Here is an 8493-nt window from a genome sequence, read left to right on the forward strand (position 1 = left end):
TCCAGGCTGCCAGCAGAGGGCGCCATGCTCCACCCTCTCAGGGAGCCGGCACAGGGTGTTCTCTCCCCAGCGGGCTTCAGGAGAGGGGTGAACCTTCGATGCAAAGGCTGGAGACCAGCAGCTCTCACACCAGATGTAGGAGGGATCCGTTTTCTACCCTAACCTGAAAAACCCTATTCTGTCGTCATCTGAAATACTGTTGCCCCCAATTTAGCTGGTAGCGGTGTTTCTGAAAGGTTGCTCAGAGGAGACAGCCTTTAAAGGGCACTCAAGAAAGCTCTGCTCTATCCTTCAAAAAACAAACTGCAGTTTTCTCTGGTAAAGCAAATTTGTTTTCTAATTCAAATAGAGACAGTGTGCTCTAAGACGGCAGCTGTTTACAAAAAGGGAGCCTCCCTGGCAGCGTGCACATCTGGGACCACACAGCCCCAGGAACGGCCGTCACCTGCAAGGCTGCCCCCTGCCCCTGCCAGCTCTGCGTCCACACTGCAGGCGGCGTGGCGTGACGTCCTCAAGCGCCAGGAGACAGCGTGGGAGTCCAGTTCCAAACAGGGAGCCCAGCACGGGGTGAGGGGCTGGCAGCTCACTTGATTTCCTGCTCAGCCTCGCGCCCCGGGCCCTTTCCCCCAGCCCTCTTCTCCGTTTTCCTTTCCTAGCTAGTCCATCTTTTGGCCCTGGCCAAGGGACCCTCCCCTCCCCGATTGTAGGTCTCAAGGAAGGAAATGCAACGGCAGTGACGGGACTTCAGCTACTAGTAACCTTGAGGCTGGGCAAGAAGCTACCTGGCTGAAAACCTGTGGGCAGAAGAGGAATCTCGAAAGACGCTGGCTGTAGTCAATGGCTTTGTGAAACCAGGGGTGTCTGTGACCCCTGTGGGTCTTGCTCCCTACTGCTACACACAAAGCCTGAGCGCTCTGTCCTGGGTGCCGGGGAATGCGCACCTGTCCTGGCAGGGGCTGTTATTACTCCCACTGCGGGCAGTGGGGGCAGAGAGGTTAAGCGGCTGGTCTGAAGCCACAGTCAGGAGCTGTGATGGGAACTGGGTCCGGGCTCTCCAAACCCACTCCCTAACTCCTGCCCAGGGGTGGTGACAGACTTTCTTCTGACACGGAGACCTCTTGGTGGAGGTGGGGGAGAATCTCCCACATTTCCAGACAGAGGGATGCCTGGATCTAGGAGAGAATTTCCTTTAAAAAAAAATAAGATTTATTTCATTTATGTATGCATGCAAGAACTGGGGTGTAGGACAGAGGCGCAGGGGGTGACGGGACTCACCAGAGACAGAGTGGGGAGCAGGACAGGTGGAGCTACTGAAACACACTGCTGAGGGGAGTAGCGGGGAGACAGGAGAGGTCTGCTGCACCACGTGGGTCCCTCCCTGGCCGGGAATCGAACTTGTGCTGCAGTGGCCGAGGACAGCTTCGTCGTGCTGTGTTTTTACCCCTTGTGCCACCAGGAGGCCAGGTGAGAATTAAAAGTCCATTCAGCCAACTGAAAGTTTGAGCTTATTCTCATTTCATTTTAACCCAGTGGGGTACTGAAGATGATGAATTGGGGTGCAGGAAAAATACGAGTCACTTTGAGTGTGTTCATTCCTTCAGAATGGGTATACGTTTCATAATCTACGTATTTAGAGCCCATCCTTGTAAGTCAGCAAAGGTTCACCACGCCAAGTCAGTGCCCGCTCAAACATTTTCCTTCCCCATCACTGAGAAGACGTTGACTATTTATTGCTCGGCCCGCCTCCTCGGTGTACATAAGCCAGGAGAGTGAGAACCACTTTTGACTGGTCCATCTTGTTTGGAAGCCTCGAGAGCATATAGCTGAAGGGCATCAAGCAGGGCATCTTTTGTGCAAACTGAGTTATAGATTCCAGATATTTCTGTCCGGACCTCCGGTGCTGTGCTGTGCTGGGCAAGAGGGGCTCATGGCGCTGAACTCTGCCCGAGTTCAGCTAGTCCGCGAAAATTGGGAAAAGGAAAAGGCGAGGGGAGGGAAGAAAGGGAAGTTCCAGTAAGACATTAGCTGAAACTTGCCTCATTTTTGCGATGACTTCAAGGGGCTTCTCTGGAGTTGTAGCCTTCAGGGTGGGCGCAAAGGAGAGCGCTCAAGAGGAGGCCAATCGGACAAGGGGGTTTTGAGGAAATATCTCAAGACAGTTCCGCTTTGAGCAGGATCCGGAACAAGCCAGAAGCAGAAGGGCCAGACTGGTGGCCCGGGGCAGGAGCCACACGGCCAGAGCACACTTGTGCCAGCCTTTCCTTACCGTGCCAGGCCCCTGCACGATGTCTCAGAGACATCTGGAGAGGACAAGAGCTGGGGGAGACCTTTCCGGAGCTGGCATTGGACTGCGCATCTCTAGCTGGTGAAGGCACATTTGGCCAGGCTGCTCAGGCTGACAAACCAGTACAGGCTGTCAGCATAGACCCTGCTATTGCGGAAGCCATAAAGGGCCCCCTTTAGAAGAGCTTGACCTAAAAGAACAAAAGGAAAAGAAGAGAGGTAAGGGTGTGGGGTGGGCAGAAGAGCCGTCCTGGGGCATCATGTCATGCCTGCCCGGGCCAGTCCCAAGCCCAGACAAAGGCGAGTGAAGGGAAGGTTTCCTTTGAGAGATGCTAGATGCCTTTTGAAAAGATCCCCATTGAAAACAGTTCCAATAAAAGGTCTCTGAGCTTCAAGAATCAGCCTCCCATTATCTGGCTGCCCAAGGCCTCCCGGGTGGTAACCCCCAGCCGCATAAAGGAAACAGCCTGTTCTATTGGCCCTCAAGTACCTCTGGAACACCCATTCACTTACAGAAGATGCTCTCCGGCAAAACGCCTCCTCCCTGAGTTAACACGGCGCCCCCAGGGCTTCTGCCAGCCAGAAGACCTTGTTACTGGGTATCCATTAGCACAGTACTTGAAATCATAAAGCCGCATTTAAAAAGCATCGCTTGTTAACAAGCAACAAAAAGACCCGAGGCCGCTCACCCTGAGGGCCCTTGCTGCAGGGAGCCCCTTTGGACTGTCTCCACTGCCATCTGCCCCTGGGGAACAACACCTGCTGGCACCCTGGGAGCAGGGGCTGAGTCTTTGTTTGGTGAGGCTTGTCCCCTCTCCGGTCCCCACGCACAGCACGGATGTCAGGAGCCAGGTGCCCTCACTCTGGCCTGCAAACGCCCAGTGACCTTGCCCCCAAAGAGATACGAGAATGGGGAGGGTGCACTGCCCTGGTGCTGAGTCCTGCACGGGGGTTGTGGCGGGTGATGCCTGGCCTGACCCCATCACCCAGCATCTCTCAGCCACACCTGTGGGTGGAGCGGCGGGTCACCAGGCCTGAGCAGCTGCTGTGCTGTGCTGTTCTGTTTCCTTATTTGATATTAATTTAAATGCATTTATTTAGGTATACTTTACTTCATGGTTCTCACTTGCACGATGTTTGCTTTCTCTTCCCGGGTGTGGCCCCCGGAAAATCCCCACCACGCAGGCGCCATAGCCTCTCCCTCCCCGTGCTGTGTTTACAGGCATCAGGCCGATGGCCCATGTTCCCGGCAGGGTTCTGTTTGAATCAAGAGGCCTGTGGCCAAATACACTTTGAATTCTGGTAGCGAACTGGTGAGGACCAAGCCACAGGCCAGGGGAGATATGTCCCGGGCAAAGGACTGGGAGACAGGGATTCCAGGTTCCGAGCGGTAGACCTGGGGGTGAGGAGCCCCAGGAAAGTTGCGGCCTTAGGGTAACACCTGGGCAAGGCAGACTGGCGAGGCCCCAGGGGGTGCAGATGTGGGGTCAGTCCATGAGGGTGAAGCCCTCGGGGAATGGAGCCTCGTAACAGGCCGAGCGGGAGCCAAGAGGGCCAGCAGTTACTGAGTTCCAGGCAGCTTCGCGGGACCCACGCCGGCTCTCGGTTTCTATCTGGGGTCCTTTTATTATTTTTCAAAAGATAACAACTTTATTGAGATAATAAACATACCATACAATTCACCCACCGAAAGGGCACAAGTCAATGTTTCGCTTTAGGTATTCACAGAGTCGGACAAGCACCATCACAATCCATTTCAGAACATTTTCATCACCTACCTGGAGCTCTTGATTCTACAAAGTGGATGGAAAATTGGAGAACAAAGCGACGGGAGGATTACAAAGCAGGAGCTCACAGAGTGGGTGGAGATGGGGCTCTTTAAGGAGGCTGCAAAAATAAAAAATCTGGTGTTTAAGTATGGAACTACTAAAAGGAAGAGAGTTGGCCTTTGTTTCCATGAAGGACAAACAAAAACTGTGCTTTAGTAAAGTAAGAATTTAGGTAAAGCATGAAGGAAGAGAGACACTCAACTTCCCCACGATGTTTGTAAATTCTGGGGTTCAGCTGCCCTTGAAAGAAGACTGGTGAACAGTCACCCCAGAGTGCTTCTGCTGTCATGCTGCTGGCAAGATGATGAGGCGCCCCTTCAGGGCTGGGTGAGCCCTGCCTTTTCTGAGCCTGCCGGGTCCTGCCGATCCGCCTACTAGGCTGGAACTTCTAGAGAGTCCATTCCATGCTGCCGAATGAACGGACATTCCACATAGTAACTTCCTGGACTGATCAACCTGGCGGGAATGAACCAGAACATTCGAGTAGGGCACTGGAGACCACTGCTACCGGGCTCTCCTCCTCCTCATTTTTTTCTGATTAAAATTACGCCTCAAAGAATTATTGAGCTCTTACTGTGGGCCAGGTGTAAGGCAGACACCAGAGATAAACAGTGGTTCTCAACCAGGGTGGCTTTGCCAAGCAGGGGATCCCTGACAATGTCTGCAGACAATTTCATTGAGACAATTGGGGCAGAGAGAGGGCGCTCCTGGCATCTCACGGGTAGAGGCCAGAGCTGCACATCTCACAAGGCCCCGCGCCGCGCCGTCTCTCAAGAAGCAGCCAGACCCAAGTGCCAGTGGAGCCGCGGTGGAGAAGCCTCGAGCGAGAGAAGACGCAGCCCCCTGCTCGCCAAGAGTTTGTTCCTGCTCAGTGTGGTTTCTTAATATGTCTCAAAATGTGTTGCAGCAAAAATTTCTGCATTGATGAAAAATCCTGAAGCCCCTTATTAGATGCAATCATAAATGAAGCCAAATTCTCGGTGCCCTTCGGGACTGACATCACGGCGCTCTTCTTGCAAGGGGCTTATTAACTTATCGACTGTGTTCTCAAGGCTTAGATTTGCAAAATGACTTAGCAGAGTTTCCTTTCTTTCTTTATCAGCAGAATGAGACGACATTGTCATTTGAGTGTATGTATAGACTAGTTGGATGCAAAATAACCTACAAGTGGGCTACTATCGTAAACCTCAACATTTCATCTCTTGTAACTTGAACATGTCAAAATCTTGGCGGGGGGTAGCTAAAATCTCACCTTGTGTAGCACTCCCCTGGTCTAATAACAGTTGCCCATGGATTACTTGCACTATTTTGAAACTACTTTTAAACGCTCACAAGCACTACTTACTATGAAATCGACCACGATCCTAATTAAAATATCAATTTATTACAATGGCATCCTACGGATCTCAAATACACCCTGTGTTGCTTCTTCGTTGTGGGAGTTATTTGACCTGGATGTTCTGGAAATTGCCTTTTTTATTTAAGAATGACCTCTACTGCCTCTTTTTCTCCTGCTGTTAAAAAGTTTTCAGCTTAGCAGCTTTTGAGTGTGGCTGTTAGCGACTTGGCATTCCCCATTCTAAGCTTGAGATCTCCCCTTTGCCGCTGTACAAAGTACTCTGGGTGTTCCCGCGAATGAAGTGGTCTTAAAAATAATTGGAAAATATCTGTAATTCAGACTCTGCACTAATTCATACTGGTTTTGTCCCTGAAGGATCCAAATTCCTGTGGGTTCATTGGGCTTTAAGAATTATTGCAAAGTACACATTTTTGAGTTGTTGATGCGTAGAACCCTTTCACCCTCACAGAAAACTCTCCTGGGCTTCCATTTTCCCCCTTTGAAAACAGAATCTAAATCCTTCCCTGCTGTCTTTATTAATTATGCTGTTGGTGAAGATAATGACTACACTGACATATTTTCCCAGTAACCGGCTACCTTTCCTTCCTCCTTTCCCTTCCTTCTCCTCCCTCCTTCCCTCTTGTTTGGAGTTTCCATAATTGCAGATGTATTTTTTTCAAGCTTAAAGTGTGAGAGTTTTGCTTTTGAATCTAAACAAATCTTTGATCTCACTTTACAAGTTTCTACTCACTGTCAAGGATTTCCCCTGCTTAGGACACTATCTACTCTTTAAAGCTTTCTTTTTTCCCTCTAGATCGTCTAGTTTTTACTTCACCAAGAGCATCATTACCCTCAAATATGGGATTTTTGTAACTTGTTCCAAATTTTTGTCATTTCTGTACTGAAGCCAGCTGCAGCCATCTTGACAAGTCTGTGCAAATGTCAACACTCCTGGGGACTAATCAGATGTTCTGAAAGAGTCTTGAAAGGCAGTTTTTTAGGGACTTGACCCTGCATTTTTTTTTTTTTTTTTTAGGAGAGATGGGACGTTCAGTCATGAGAAAAAGTCTGGGGCTCCTGCATGTGAGGGAAAGAGTAAGGGTGGCCACGGGGGGCTGAATCTAGCTGAAAAATGAGGGGCCCAAGTTTTCCAGTGGCCCACTGTGTGAGCCCTGTGGGGATGAAGTATCTCAGGCCAGGAGCCACAGGTCCAAGCTGGCGGTTGTACTTCGGGAGTGTGTGAGAGGCCACACACTTCTGACTGGGGCGGGGAATGCCAAAGGCAGCCGGCAGGACCTGTAGGCCCATGGTGGCTCTTCCTGATTCCTGCCCTATGGGGATTCTAGTTTCCATCACCTTGGGTAGGTGGGGGTAGAGAGAGCGCCTCACTGCTCATGTAGCACAACCCTGCTCGCCACATAACTTCTGTATGCCGCCTCCACAGATCTCAGGAGCCAAGTATCCCCAACTCCAGGTAGCCCCCACCACACACACTCCCCCAGGGGCTCCCAGTGATGGATGGCAAAACCCATAAATAGGGGTGGCTGGGGAGGCCCGTTTTGGGGAACACATCCTAGGGCCAGGGGATGGAACATACTGGCTCAGCACTCAGGGCTGCCCGTGGGGCCCACGTTTCTCACCCAACCAGACCTGAGATCTGAAGAGAAAGGGCATTCCTTAGTGCAACACGGAGAAATGTGTGGCTGGAGATTCTTAATAAAATGGCAGGTTACAGATGCCTTCTGCGCTATCTAGGCAGTGCTCAGCTGTATGCATCTGCTTCTCGGGGCCTGTGGAGACTTCCCTTCTGCTGAGAAGCAGTAGGTCTTCTGGGTACATCGTGAAGACGGGAATCCTGCCTGGAGCGGCAGGGCGGCTGAAGCAATTATGGACATGCCGAGCAAAGGCATCTGGGAACAGGAACGTTAGGCCCCAGGCACATCTGGTGCTCAGGAGACATGGCGAGAGAGCCATGCGGGCAGCTGGGAACGGGAATGCTAGGCCCCAGGCACATCTGCATGGGTTGTATTGGAAACTGGAATGCGTGTGTCGTGCTCAGGACACATGGCCAGAGGGCCAGAAGGGAGTCCATGTAGAAAAAGATGCTCTGGGTACTTTGGTGCCACAGAACCTGAATAGAGAGCCTGACGAGAAACAGCTACTTGCCCCTTTACGAATAGGTCACTCTTTCCAAAGAAAATTCAACACACAGGACGAGCAGAAAAGAACATCCAGTCTGGGCGTCTGGTGCAGGACCAGTGAAACAGTAACCCTGTGCACGGAGGGGTCTGGTGATAAAAGAAGGCACCGGCCTTCGGTGTCCCAGTAACACCAACACACATCATTGTAAGATGTGAAAGGAAGAGCTTCCTGTTTAAAAATAAGCATGCCACAATCAGTCCAGCCCCCTCCATCCCACCCCACCCTGCACAGTTTCAGACACAAGGGTGATGGCTGCCTGGCTGACTGTCTTCAACGTCCACTCAGTTCCTCACTTGCGTGGGTGGCTTTATGCTGGCGCAGGGGGGTGGCACTGTCCTCTCCTCCCGGGGACATCACTTCCATCCCTGCAGAAATGGCTTCACCAGGGGTTCTTGGCCTTGGCAATATTGACTTCTGGGCTGGATCATCTTGATGGGGCTGTCCTGTGCGTTGTGGGGTGTCTACTAGCATTGGGGGGCTCTACCCACCAGAAGCCTCTTGCAGCTGTGACAACCAAAAGCGTCTCCACACATTGCCAGACGTCCCCTGGGGGCCACGCTCCCCTCCAGCTGAAAACCACAGGGTTAGACTGACTAGGAGAGACTTTCTCCTCCCTCCCTGACCCCACTCCCAATAGCTCTTGCCAAGGCCCGGAATGTCTAGAGACTTGGAATCCACTGACCCTGGACTTGCCTCTGGCCTGAGTGGCCTTCAGGGATGTTTTTTGACTTACAAGACTTTCAGTCATTCAGAATAATGCTGATTGCCTTTGAAAGGAAGGTTGTTTCCCGCTGAATTCTGGAAGAGGGCAGGAAGGAAGCAGGCAAATGTTCCTGGTTG

Source organism: Condylura cristata, unplaced genomic scaffold (genome assembly GCF_000260355.1).
Source record: "Condylura cristata isolate star-nosed mole 26May11 unplaced genomic scaffold, ConCri1.0 scaffold00027, whole genome shotgun sequence".
NCBI classification, from domain to species: domain Eukaryota; kingdom Metazoa; phylum Chordata; class Mammalia; order Eulipotyphla; family Talpidae; genus Condylura; species Condylura cristata.